Here is a 15,085-nt window from a genome sequence, read left to right on the forward strand (position 1 = left end):
TTTGGGCTGTGCGACTCCCGGAAAAGGAATGCAGCCTGCAGAAGCGAATGCTGAGAATGACTGGGGAGCTGCTATATATAGCCCCAGGCCAGAAAACTGGCCGACTTGCCAGATCTGGCCGACTTGGCCAGGTCTGGCCGACCTGGCCAGATCTGGCCAGGTTTAGCCGACCTGGCCAGATTTGGCCGACCTGGCCAGATCTGGCCAACCTGCCCAAAATCTGGGCCGACTGCACACCAAAAGGCCCAGTTTGGGCTGTGTGACTCCCGGAAAAGGAATGCAGACAAAAAACAGCAAATACCAAGCTGACAGAGCTCCTCTGTCTCCTGCAAGACTCTGACAGGAGCTCACAACCAGGAGATGACAGACTGAGAATGAAAATAGAGCAGGCTAAGAGAGCTTTGCTACAGAAGATATGAAAGCTGTGAGGAGTAGCATAGCAAATACAGGTATGAAAAAACCTACATATCAAGAAGGAGCCCAAACAGGCGATGCCCGGCACTCACATTGAGTAGAAAACTAAGAACAGAGGGCACGGAAAGAAGGTGATGCTGAGGAGTCAAGAAAATTGGAAACTGGCTAGTAACATGAAGGGCTACATCAAGCAACATCAAGAACCATGGCATGGCTTTCATCAAAGGCGCCATTAGTAATGTTTAAGCACATGTACTAATTACCAGTCTTTTTTTGGTTTCCAGCTTGCAAGATGTTTGTGGAATGCTACCTTAAGATGATCAAATATGAAATGCCAAAGAACCATAACACAATGGAAGTAACCACAAATGTGAGAGTTTTAAGAATCGTTCTTGTCCTTTTCTTCAACATGTTTTTTTTAGTAGTGGATCAATTTTGAAAAGATGCAAAATTAAGTTGATTCTTACAAGGACAAGTTTTGTAGTCAAATGTCTACAGGCATCGAAAGTGGTGGTTTTGCTAGTCTACTTGAAAGAGGTAAAGAAAGAGATCATTGGCTCCATTTATGAAGGCAAACCACAACAACTACTTGAAGGAAGAGAGAAGACATTCAACTTGCAGTTTTTTGCAAATGAAGACAACTTGTAACCAGGTTGGGATTGCTAGGTACTTTCCCGCTTAGGGGTTAGTCTACTAAATTTTTTTACTCAGTATGTTTGATCCAATCATGCATTGAATTGTATTTGAAAATTTAGAGCATATCTTTCATCTCTCAATACTAGGTGGTAAACTTCATATAGTTCATGAAGTGGTTTGAGAAAGCTTTTATGTTATATAGAGTATGGTTTGTTGGCTACATGTTGGTAGGGCCTTTTCCCACTATTTCGAAGCTTGTGGTAGCATATGAGCAATTGAGAAGGGCAGGGATTCTTTTCTTTGGGCTCTAGGAGAACCATCCAATGCTAGCCTTTGCAAAGAGGAGAGAGCAGTAGGAAGGATTAAGACAGATCTTTTAACTTCTCCTCCTCCATTCTTTCACAAAGCCAAGAGGACTGCCATAGAGTTCTCCTTCCCTTTGGTGGACCCAAATGTTAACAGTTTTACCAGCAAAGGTATGGACCTAGTCTTCCTTATAGCCATCAGGCCCTCTGCACATGGTGCTAATATGGCCAACATTGCCAGGGCATCATTAGTTAAGCTTGCATTGCCATCAGTTAAGAGACTGACAAGCTTGCCCCATCTGCTTGTAAATTTTTCAAATTTCCTGCAATAATGGAGGGAAGACAGTGGCCTTCTTAGCAGACACATAGGGTTGTAGCAAAAGGCCAAGACAACCCAAAGTGATCTTCTGGCATTTACTTCTCTTCTTATTCACTGTTTAAGAACATACACTCATGCTCAATATAGCCCGTGGAACCTTATTCAAAAGATCACAATCACACCCAAAAGAGCTTGAATGACAACCCCATTCCCTGCAAGCTTGAAATATATTCTAACATCAGCAGTTTCTGAGTAGTTGCTCTGCCTCCAGACATCTCAAGGGAAGCAGCTTTCTCATTGACTATGGAGAATAATCATGACCTTCCTCAGGCTCATGCTGCAAGTCGGACTGTTGTGTATGCCCCTGACATCGCTGTTCGGCTAGCTTCTCAGGAAGCAGGACATGCTGTAAGGTAGCAAGGGATTTCCTTCTGTCTTCCTATATGTCCTTTCTAATTGATCAGTGTTTTGTATTTTTCTCCTGGTAAAAGATAGAAGACCTGTCTATAGCATGCATCTCGGCCAAAGAAGAGTTTTAAACCTTAAGTCAGTATGCAGCTGCTTAGCCAATTCTATTTAAGCTTGTAGGAAAATTTTGATCTCTCTTAGTATGAGTGAAGGACCAAATCAAGGCTCACCACATCAAATACTTTCATGGTTGACAGCATCAAATTTGCTATGAGTTTGTCCTCTTTAACTCTCATCTACATGTCTTTTGTAGCAAGAGTTTGTCCTCTTTAACTCTCACGGTTGACCAGCTGGAGGCATATGGTGTGATGTTGATGTGGTAGAGTTCTCTTAGTTCAATTTTCGGATCAACTGTAGGCCCTTTTATGTAATCAAGATTGATGTCTTATATTGATCTAACAAACTGTTTAGTATTTTTTATTTAATTGAGTTGTATAAACTAGCATATCAAATGAGGGCATTTTATGCATTATGATAGTGTACAGTTTAGTGGCAGATTGATATTTCTACATTGATATTCGAGGGGCATCACTCTCGAATCTATCATCATTTTGTTTGCCGATATACTCAATTGCAGCATGATGATGTCCATATTTGTGTATAGAAAATAGAAATGACCATCTCATGTGTTTCTGTGTTTTTGGTGTCATTAGATGTTTTCCGCACATTTTTCCCCTCCTTTCCATAAACTTTGAGAAATGCTGAGAGTGTGTACATGCTTCATCATATATCAATTAAACAAATGATGGTGTTTTTTTACACTGTAGAGGTGAAGATTGGCAGATTTAGTTGCAATATATGTAAACAATTGTTGCATCATTACTAGTTTGACAATTCTGATACGTTTCTGTCTCTGGTGAATTTCACAGGTTGCAGGTCAGGAGACATTTGGTACACTTGGAGCCATAGTACAGAGTAGGACAGGGACTCGTCAGATTGGGTTTCTGACAAATCGACATGTTGTGGTTGATTTGGACTACCCCAACCAGAAGATGTTCCATCCACTGCCTCCAAATGTTGGACCTGGTGTTTATTTGGGTGCAGTGGAAAGGGCAACGTCTTTTATTACAGATGAGCGGTGGTATGGCATTTTTACAAGTGTGAATCCAGGTTTCCCTCTTTGCTACTTGTTTTTGAGCTGTCTGCTGTTAAGGCATTCTGTATTGTCCATTTTATAAACTTCTCTGTGAGTTGAAAGAAGAATTCTGGTTTCCGTTTCTTGATATAACAATATTGATACTTGATGATGTTTGCTCATACGGCATGCAGGATACAGCTTGCTCAATCTGGTGTGATCCTTATCACCAATAAAGCCCATCTCAAAAGCATAATCTGCATATGCTTTGTACTGTATCTCTGGATCTGTGAGGCCATTGCCAATAGCAAATCCCTTCAAGTTGATTGGTAAACCCTCTTTCGCTTTGTTGCCCATGTGAATGCGACTAGTAACAGCAGGAACGTAGTGTCCAGCATATGATTCTCCGGTAACATAGAACTCATTTCCTAAAAGCTCAGGATGTGCTTCATAGAAGGCCTGCAAAGAACTGTACATATCTTCACTGACGCCATTCTCATCATGCCGAATGTCTCGAATATCACTGCTGTAACTAAAACCAGTCCCAATTGGCTGGTCAACAAATATTATGTTTGACACCTGATCCCACCCATACTTATTCCAGATAAGTGTAAGATGTCCATTGCCTTGCAGATGCAGGAATTTGTAACCGTTCTTCTTCTGACATTCGCAACACTCTGATCATTGCATCTGCATACTGATCAACAGACTCTGCAAGAAATCCAGTCCTTTGACCATCCTGTTCAAGAACTAACTATGTCCATCTTTGGCTCAGTAGAGGCCGGTAGAGCTGGCAGAGCTGCTTCTCCTGTCCATTGGATTGAAAGGTAGGAAATGCACTTCTCTGATGTTTGCTCAGGCCTCTTTTGGATCTGCCAGCATATTCACTATGGCAATATGAATAGCATCTTGGTTCTCTATTTTTGATGCCCTTGCTCCCTGTCTCTTTTGCTATGGCCAACTGATCACCTGTTATCATCTTCACATTGACACCTAAGTTCAAAGCTCGCTGAATGGTCTCAGTACTGTCATGTTGTGGAGGATCAAAAAGGGGTAATAGACCACAAAATCGCCACGGGCCACCAGGACTCTCTTTATTCCTTTCAGTCACTTCCTGTAAGGCAACAGCAAGTGATCGCAAGCCCCGCTCAGCGAATTTGTCAATCGCTGCATGTACTCTCCCTTCAATCTCTACTTTGTTATGAGCTAGATCAAGTATCTGCTCTGGTGCACCCTTACTAGCCCTGAACCATTGTCCACCAGCATCAATGTATGTAAGAGCTGTTCTCTCTTGACCGGTAAAGCCTTACAGCTTGTAATTTCTGGAGCTTTTTCTTTCTGCCTTGTTTTTCTGGTCTACTCTTCTTTTTTTATACAGCACACAGCTTTTTTTCTTTTGATCTTGCGTCAGAAACAACGACATAAAATATTTTGTCTTTCCTTTCATGTAAGCCTTCTAAACAGTCCATAATATGGCAGTAGTGCCAAGATTACATTGGTAGCCAGAACTGTTGTATTTACGCAGTGAAGCTAAACTCACCAGCAAGCTAGTCTTGCAGCATTAGGCATACACTTGGTACTGAAATCCAAGAGATACAGCTGCTTATCGCAGTTAATACCCACATCTAAACAGATTTTGGTGCTTCAGACTGCTTTGTTGAATATGAACAGTAAACTTTATACAGGATCTGAAAAGCCATATAGTACAGAAGGAAAAATAAGCTTGACAGGGTGATAATCATCCACATCTAGGGCACAGTTACAAAACGGTTCCAAAGCTTGTAAGCCCCAGCCTTGCAGATACGATCCAAAGCAGGAATGTGCCCCAGCTCTCTTTACAGCAATTTTCACTACAGTTGCATTTATATTGGGAGCTTTGACGTCCATAGTGTCGGGATTTTTGGGCATGATGATCGCAACATATGCGAATGCTCGCACAACTTTGGAAGCCAGAAAAGGGATAGGCAAAGTATTCAAAATCGTCTTTCAATCAGGTTCGGTGATGGGTTTCTTACTTGCTGCTAATGGCCTCATAGTTTTATACATCACTATAAAACTGTTCCAGCTTTATTATAAGGATAATTGGGAGGGCCTTTTTGAGGCCATCACTGGCTATGGGCTTGGATGCTCATCTGTGGCTCTATTTGAAAGGGTTGGAGGTGGAATCTATACCAAAACTGCGGATGTTGGAGCAGATCTTGTTGGAAAAGTAGAAAGGAATATCTCAGAGGACGATCCGCGAAATCGAGCGATCATTGCTGACAATGTGGGTGATAATGTGGGAGATATTACTGGAATGGGTTCAGATTTGTTTGGCTCCTTTGCTAAAGCTTCTTGCGCAGCTCTTGTTGTGGCTTCCATGTCATCATTTGGCACAAATCATGACTTCACTGCTATGTGCTTCCCTCTACTCATTAGCTCTATGGGCATTGTGGTGTGTCTCATCACAACCTTGTTCGCAACTGATGTGTTTGAGATCTCAAATCTAAGGGATATTGAATCTACACTGAAGAGACAGTTTGCTGATATCCACCATCTTAATGACATTCGGTGCAGCTTTTGTTTGTTGGCTGGCACTACCATCCACGTTTTACATATATGATCCTAATGGTGGTGCAAAGATGGTTCAAAACTGGAAACTATTTTTTTGTGTTGGAGTAGGGCTTTGGGCAGGGTTGGTAATTGGCTACGTTACAGAGTATTTCACCAGCAATACATACAGACCAGTCCAGGATGTTGCTGATTCTTGCAGGACAGGAGCTGCTATCAATGTCATCTTTGGTTTGGCACTTGGCTACAAGTTTGTAATTGTTCCAATATTTGCTATTGCTGTTGCCATCTATGTCAGCCATACCCTAGTAGCCATGTACGGGATCACAGTTGCAGCTCTTGGAATGCTTTGTACCATTGCCACATGTCTAGCCATAGATGCATATGGTCCCATAAGTGATAATGTTGGTATCGCAACCGGTCTCTAATGACCATGATACTTCTTACACAGCTCTCCACAAGAAGCGCAGCCGCAGTATAGACTATGAGGCCGCGAAGGCTTTCAAGATGGACAAATTCCTCAACCATAGGACTTCTTCAAAGTCCAGCTTGCGGCATCAACAACCCCCAGTTGACAGCACTTTGGGGGAGCGCTTTCTCAGATTGGTCTCCGTGATCTGTACTTTGGGGGAGCGCTTTCTTATAGATTAGAAGAGATGAAATTGCAGATGCAGAGAGAGTCTGAGTGATTTCGTGATGATCTGGAGGCCATGCGTACAAAGATGTTCCTAGAGTCCGAGAAACAGATTGCTGAGATGTTTGCTTGGGCTCTGAGCAGCAGTAAGAAAACTGATGAGCTCTTGCTGATGATTGTCGGTATTTTGTTCATCATTTGATTATTCTAAATGTTTCTTTCTTCCAGTTAATTTTTGACTCTTCATGCTACGTTTCATATCATTTCATCTATATTACAGCTAATGCGTTGAAATTATTCCACGCTTTGTTTATAAGAAATGTTTTGATATTTTGATGTTTTACAAATGCGTGTTTTGATATTTTACAAATGTCTCTTATGTTTCTAAACTTTGGTTTATTATGTGTACATAAAGGTAACAAAATCACAAATGATGGTACAAGAGATAATGGAATAATGAAAGCTAAGGAGGTCATTGGCCCTAATGTCTCTTCAAATCACGATACAGGTATATGCCTTTATTTCTACTAAACTTTGAAAATTAAAATTTGTACATATTTTACATCTTGCTTTATTGGGTGATTCATTTTGAGATTAACTAGCTTTAATTAGTCTCTTTGTCTAATTTAAAATGTTCATAGTTATTCATATTTTTAAACTTTGAGTAATTGTGTGTATATATATAAATATAGATTAAAGAACAACAAAAGGTGGGAAAAGAGATAATGTAAGAAAGGGAGATCAGGAGGTTACTTGCAATAATGTTTCTTTAAGTCAAGATGCAGATACCAACTTTAAGGATAAAAAACTTGTATAAATTTGGTGACCCAAATTGATACAAAATATCTAATTACTTTCTTTTGTGTTATTGAAATTTTTCATAACCTTGTATTATTGTGAGCTTTGGTTAACTCCATGTATATATAGGTCAACAAGTTACTAAAGATGACACAAGAGACAATGCAAGAAAGGAAGACATTGAGATTGCTTGCCTTAACACTTCTTCAAGCCAAGAATCAGGTATTACCAGCTTTCTTATGTTGATAATGAGTCATTTTTTGAAATGGTTATACTAACTAATGATATTTGATCACTTGAGTATCAATAGGAGTGATACGCATACCATCATATGATGATATCTATCGGCCACCCATGTTGAAATTTAGAGAAGAGGGTAGACAAACATTTATTACTTTGCAACATATTGGAGATTTAAGGGATAAAACAATCAAGACACACATGTTGCTTAATTAGTTTTTAGTTCTATGCTTCTTTAAAATTATTTTCATTTTTCTTTTGGTTGTTAGAAGTAGATGTTGATGTCTTAATTTGTTTAATCTATTTTGATCATTAGATGAATGTTATTGATCCTTACTTAGAAATGATGATATTCTCTATATAATTTTCTAATTAAAAATTTATTGTGCAATTTCTTGTTTGATATTAGCATGTCTAAGAGGAAGGGCAAAGTAGATAAAGTGATAAGGAAAAAAGAGAATTTCCACAGAATTCCCTAGTTGAAAGTACCTATAAGTACGGAATGTAAAAAATAGAAAAAATGAGAGATTTCCTAGTGAGAGTACCTAGGGAATCACCTCTAGAAATTTTTTCCTATATATGAAATATTTCCTATATAGGAATTATTCCCTACATAGAAAATTTTGTATTTTCCTATGTAGGAAATATTTCCTATGTACATAGGAAATGTCTTATGTGATTCCCTACTTATTCTCACTAGGAAATGTCCCATTTTCCCTAGTTTTTACTTTCCCCACTTATATGTATTTTCAACTAGGGAATTCTCTTTTTTTTCTATATGGGGATCGATTGAAAGTTCCTTGTGCAACTGTGGATATGGCACGAAGAGAGAGGAGCGTGAGATCAAACATGATGTGCTTGCACCATTTCTGTGAATGCACAAAGGGACTGCATATCTAAACGGAAAAGGACAACAAACTGCAGATACAACACGAAAGCAATGAAGTGCGGGATCACATGTGACGTAATCATGCCATATCTGCAACTACATAGGAGCGAGAAGCACACCACTAGATGATAGATGGCCTTTTTGCATCCTTGTGCAATGTAGATAATGATGTGAAAGGAGAAAATTGAGATCACGCACAGAATATATCCATGCCGTATCACTGTGATTACCTTTGGCTTGGATCCTGGAAATTGCAGCGCTATCAGCCTTCTAACCGAGATATCCGATATGGTGCAATGGTGGAAGAGCATTGGCACTCGAAGAGGAAGAGGTTTTTTGCTCCATATCATCATTTACATCGTATTGTGGATGTGAAAAGTGAGCCACATAAGCCAGTATTAGTCTTTGTGTGGCAGGCAACACTTGGAACTATATTATTGGCTAGGGTTTGCAACGGCCATTCATGTGGCTATCCATGTGGAAAATCCTTCTCATTGTCTATAAATACGCATAATTAAGCATTAATGTAATTTTTAGCAAATTGTCAAGCTTAGCTAGTTTTGAGCTCCTCATGTTGTTCTACATTTGTTATCATGCCATATTACCACTCAATGATGCGGAGTGAGAAATTTTTTCCCATCTTGTCAGCTTTGATGATTCACACCGCATCATGCATCCTTTGATATGAAGTGAGCAAGATTTGTCCTTGTGATCGGGGTCATCTTTTTTTAATGTATCGTGCATCCTCCAATACAAAGCGAGCAAGCATTTGCCATGTGGTCAGGTGTGTCTTCTCATGTAGTATCATGCATCCTTCCATGTCTGAACCAAGGGTTTTGAAAAATGTGGTCACCCCTATGAGGAAAAGAAGAAGATTTTCTTCAGGGTCAAGGGCCTCTAGTTTTCTTGCCTTTTCCCTTAAAATTCCCACTACTTCTTCCCCTTGCTCAATAGCAAGTGTGGGAATGCCTAGGAATTCTCCAATCAAAGGCAAGTCATCATTGAGGATTCTTCAAGGGGTTCTTGAATTGTCTCAGATCATAGAGGTTTCTCCCTTAGAAAGGCTCCTAGACTTTCTTCTTTTTAGAATGGCATGGAGTTATCTTACTATGGAACTGCAAAGGATATTTTCAACCTTGAGACTCGGATAAAGACCATGTCTTGAATTCTTGCAAAAAGTTTTTTGTGGAGGAGTTTACTGAGTTTGAAGGTCTTGCATTTCCTGTGGTTGAAAAGGATGCAAAAGAATATGTTCATATATATATATATATATATATAGGCATTTCACCTTCAGAGAAGGCTTTGCTTTCAAGGAAGTGTACATATCATTGTCTTGACAGGTTTTGTGCACCAATTTTTTTTTGTTTTGCTCATTCTAGGAAATGTAGGCTTATGTCAAAATTAGCTACATTCATTGCATCGTATACTCTTGTTAAATATCTTATCAAATCTTATGAACAACAATTAGAGGATCCAAAATGTTCTTGCTTCTGTCTTTTGGATGATGTGGAAAATGAGAAGGGTGCAGAGGAATGTTTTGACCCTAAGCAAGAAGCATATATTACTAGCAAACTAGATGATTCCCAATTCAAAGCTAAGACCATTATTGAAGAAAGTCATGTAAATGTAGATATTGTATCTAACTCTTCTTTCTATATTGTTCCTTCCCTTCCAACTTTCCCTATTAACGACAAGGAATACATACTTCTATTAGACATCCAAAGGCTCTTCAATCTCAAGGAGAAATGTTGTTTAGCAATCACTGTAGAGGCTTCCGATGCTGCAAATGGCATCGTTGATGTCGAAGATGAATTGAAAGAAGAGTTACTGAAACTAGATACTTAAATTACAGATGTTTTTCAAAAAATATTGAACCATCAATTTTATAAATCAGAATCTGAGAAACTTCACCCATATGCCGAGCATCATAAAAACTCATGGAAAATAAAAAATTGGCCCCATCAGAAGCCTCTGGGACACCTCGCGAGAGGCTCGCATGTGGGGCCATGATTTCCTAGATTGAGGGTGAGGCTTCAACTAGGTGTCCCGGAGGCTTCTGATAAGGCCTTTTTTTTTGTGGTTAATGTGTCCTAGAAGAGTCTATAAGTAAAGCTTCAAGTCAATCTGATCACAAGTTATTTTTTTAAAACCTAGACACATTAAATCAAGTTTATTGGTTTTTAGAAAGTTTGACTATAAGGTAAATGTTTCAACTCATTTTACACATTTGAGTTTTTTGTTTCAAGTTTTCCCTTTTAGAAGACATAGCACATACCAAGCAAGCGGTGTAGAGATTCCCACAAGAACTTGCACACCAAAGGCAACCTCCCCCCTGCTCCACCACCACCACCACCATGCCATCATCACAAGTGTCAATGGAAGCCAAGCACAGTTGCCCTTCGTGAGATCTACTATTACCAAAAGACCATGCACCTCTTGATACCAAAGGCTACATTCTAGAAGGTGATGCAAGAGACAATGCAGAACATACTAATTAGAAACAATAAGAGACACTTCCTTGGAGTGTAGATCAACCTAATAGATGGAGTGCCTAGGCCCTCCTTGCACTATAGGAAGCTACTGAAGCCTTCTTTATTGACTTGCTCGAAAACTCAGTCTATGCAGTAGTGCATAAAAGGAGGGTCACCATCACTAATAGGGATCTACATAGTGAGGTTCTTTCTGTGAGAATGGAGGGACAATCCTAGTAGAGAGCAACAACAATAGGGGTTTACTAGTGAAACATCTATGGAATCTAGCTTCTGAAGCAATTTTTTAAAACCTTGCTTATATTGGATCCTCTGTACATTGTTATGAATATGAATACAATTCTTTTAACACATCTTATTTTATTTAATCGCTTATAATTATTGTTATTTATTTATTTTATTTAAGTTATCCTTATATACATTTGGATAAATAAATATTGCATACGAATTTGATAAAGCGTTGCATATTAGATTTAAATAATGAATCATGCTGCATATAAACCCAATAAATAAGTGTTACATTCAAATTAAAAACAATAATGCACATGTGTCATAAACTACATTACATGTAAATCCAATAACATCGGTTTTCATTAATACAAGAGAAGATTACAATATACGTTTCATTGCAAAAGAGACATCATTAGGTACTAAGTACATCTAATCTATCCTAGGCTTCTTAGAGTTAGACTCCCCATGGTTAGAGCTACTCTTTATCAGAGGCAAGAATACATTTTTCCCCAAAAGTTCCTACCTAATGACAGTGGGGTCTTTAACCATGGCAACCATACCGTGGGCCACCATGAAGAAAAGTGGGATGGACCTAGTACTTGTTGTGAACAAGTAGAGTAGCTTTGAATGTCAAAGCAACACTGCTTTCGTCTCGAAGGGGCCATCCTTCGTCAATGCCCTCAACTTCAAGAAGTTCTTAGTGAAAGCACAAGAATATGTATCATGAAATACTACTATGTCACTGACAAGCTAGCCAATGTGCTCCTTCAATGCTGAGTCGTCCTACACTCTTCCTTGGCCACCAGATCGCCCACCTTGCCTAGATGAAAACTTGTCTATTTAGATAATGTCCTACATCACACAAGTTCATTATCAAACTCACTATGCATGGAGAGTGCTAAAGATATATAATTCCATTTTGCATGCAACTTCATCCATAGGGCCTCCAAGGTATGTGGACCCACCATATGAATTTTGGAATCCTTGTAGGAGCCCTACCCACAGGATTGTGTCTAGGGGCCTAAAATTCTAGATTCAAGCCCCTAGATGCAAGCCTCCATCCAAGGCTTCTTTAGAGGTCCGCCGATCCCAATCAAAATTCACATGGTGGGTCCACATGCCTTAGAGGCCATTTGGGTGAAGTTGCACAAAAGCCTGAAACTATTACCTTCTCTACATCATCTATGTGTCGCCGATGTAATGGAGCATCTAGGTTTTCTCCTCCAATAGGACCACCCTTATCTCTCTCTTAGGAAGGTACCATGCAATCAGGTCAAGGACCAAAAAGGCTTTCCTACAATCAAGCACTCAAACTCCTTGTCAGAGATGTCATACTTTGGCACCACATTCTCAATTTACTTTTGGATGCTCACAATGGTAGAGATATCAATCAACACTCATGCCATTATATTGAGCTACCTCATCCCCATGTGCTAGGGCATCCTGTACATTAAAATCTATAAAATCATTTGGTGCATTCATATATCTATTATTATTTTATCTTCAAAATCTCCAACACATCTTGCATGAATAGATATTCAACCCCCTCAATTGTGACAACATGGAGAGAAGCAAGGGATTGCTCATTGCTTAGCATCTTAATAGGGCATGGAGGTGGGTGTATAATAGCTAAGCTTTGTGCTACCTCTTTGCTTGGATCTAGAGCAATTTCCTCAAGCTCCCTCTCGAAATACTATAGATGTGGCTGAGAGGATACATCAGTGTCTTCATCACTAACCTCTTGCACATTAGTGCACAAAGCATAGATGGCAAATGTTGCATCATGCTCGATGAGATCCATCATGGTGTGATCTTAAGATGAGGTGGGTACAACTCTAGCATGGAGATGTTTTTCCACACACTCTAGAGCTCGATTTATGACATTTTTATGGCTCAATTTGACATGTAGACTATACAAAAAGTCTATAGGAGTCCACCTAAGAGTAGAGTTTGAAATGAAGCGAGTGAGAGTATTCACCGCATCACAAAATGATACCACTATGCTAGAGCTATGATCTATTGTGAAAATGAGCTCTCTAGATTCAAGGTCATGCAAAACCTCAAGTAAATCTAATCTCCTATAGGCAGATAGCATAGAAAAGTAGCGAGTGAAAGTGAAAATGAGTTTGGAGATCTAACTTTTATGTATCAAGGGTTTTAAATAAATATTCACATACTTTTTTTAATCTTAAAGTTTCAAATTAAAACCTAACCTATATACTTTATTTTAATAATTTAAATCCACTATCAAAATTACTAAAATAGACAAACACTTCATTATATCCTCAAATATGTTTGGATTGCTGAGTATGGTCAAGTCTACTTAGAGGAAATATTGAATCTATTTTAGAAAAAAAACTAAAAGGCCTTCAAAATCCCTTTAGATGAAATTCTTAGGAGAGCCCTGATTTACTTGCTTTGTTTTATGTGTTCAACTTGTTTTTTCTAACAGAAATATTAATGAGCTCATTAAACACCATATTAGAGAATTTGGAAAATTTCAAAGTTTCAATTTTAAATAAGTGATAAATATTTGACCATGTAGCTAAAACTTGATCAATGTTTGAAAGTGGAATTTGGGAAGATAGGTTATATAGCATTTAGGGTAGACTCCACCTTTAAGATAACAAGATTTGACCATAAAGATATTGGGTGTTCCCAAAGTGCATGGAAATTTCCAAATTCCCTAATATAGTGTTATTAACAAAACTTTACCAAAAGTTTGACTCTTTGAGATGGTAGACGTATCGAGGACGTATCATATCAAGTGATCATATATAATATAATAAAAATCATTAACGAATAAGAAATCTAAAACTTGTTGTGTGACGCATAGTTTTTTTATACACCAACCATATAACAAATGCCTTATCAACACATGAACTCAAGCAACATGGTAACAAATTACCATTGTTACTCAAAAGACTAGTATAGGTCTATTAAATAGTGAACTAAAACAAAAGCATTGACTCCATTTAACAACAACAATTAGAAATCTAAATGCTTCTAACACTTATTTTCATTTCTACCAACAACAAAGCAAGTGCTCAAAGAAATGAGTAGAAGAGATGAGATGCAATATATCATTATGCAAAGACAATATTCCAAAGGCTATAGATTTCTAGCTTACAATTCAATCATGATTTTAACTAGCGTGATTGACTAATTACAATATATATACTTATATATATACTCACATGCTTGGGTCGCAGTAAATCAAAATTATCAAAATTAAAAATACATAGAAGTTTAAAAAAGTTTGAATTCACTCTTCATAAGAATTCTTACAAGGATTGCACTATCTCAAGGATATGTGGAGAAGCACATTGCTTACATGTCAAGTCCTGACTTTTCTATTATCTAACTTGAAATAGAAGTTGCACAAGGGCTCATTGGATATTAATTGAATATCTTGTATCAGAAAAAAATGGACCAATGACTCTCAATGATGACTACAAAACGATTATGACCATTCCACAAGATAACCATATCTATGAGAGCTATATATGTCTCATCTCTCAAGTATCTTGATCCAAGCTGATCCACTCTCCTCGCAACAAAAGTCGACATCTTCTACATGGAAAACAAATGCACAAAGTTTGTCTAGTGATAAAATACTTGTAATTAAAACAAAAAATATGGTAAGTAAAAATAAGACAACAATTCATCTAAGAAATACCTATATTAATTAAATCAAGCCATACAAATTAGTAAAAAAATTTATTTGAATGTAAGATCTAATTGGTTAACCCTACACTCAATCGTCTCATTAAAATGTGCTCTCTTGAGCTGCTATGACTCGCCTAATAGTTGACTCATCCATTCCTCAGATGGACATTTGCATTTATAAGTAATCTTTCATTTTTTCAAAATCTCACATGAACTAAACAAATGTGAAAACTAGGAAAATGGAATAAGCCAACTAAAATGCACAGCTTCGGAGCCTGTGGTAGATTTCATAGCATACTGATGTTAGATTTTACATTGGACTTACATACTCTTAACAACTCCAAGCTACCATTCAACCATTCACAACT

The 15,085-nt window shown here is 38.2% G+C and overlaps 1 pseudogene; it reads left to right on the plus strand.

Moving 5' to 3' along the window:
• Positions 1-4,880: 4,880 nt before the first annotated feature.
• Positions 4,881-6,418, plus strand: LOC148017341 (pyrophosphate-energized vacuolar membrane proton pump 1 pseudogene; annotated as a pseudogene).
• Positions 6,419-15,085: the final 8,667 nt, after the last annotated feature.

This window comes from Lygodium microphyllum, chromosome 22, assembly GCF_053477565.2.
Source record: "Lygodium microphyllum isolate KBCC chromosome 22, Lygodium_microphyllum_v1.1.10, whole genome shotgun sequence".
Taxonomy (NCBI): domain Eukaryota; kingdom Viridiplantae; phylum Streptophyta; class Polypodiopsida; order Schizaeales; family Lygodiaceae; genus Lygodium; species Lygodium microphyllum.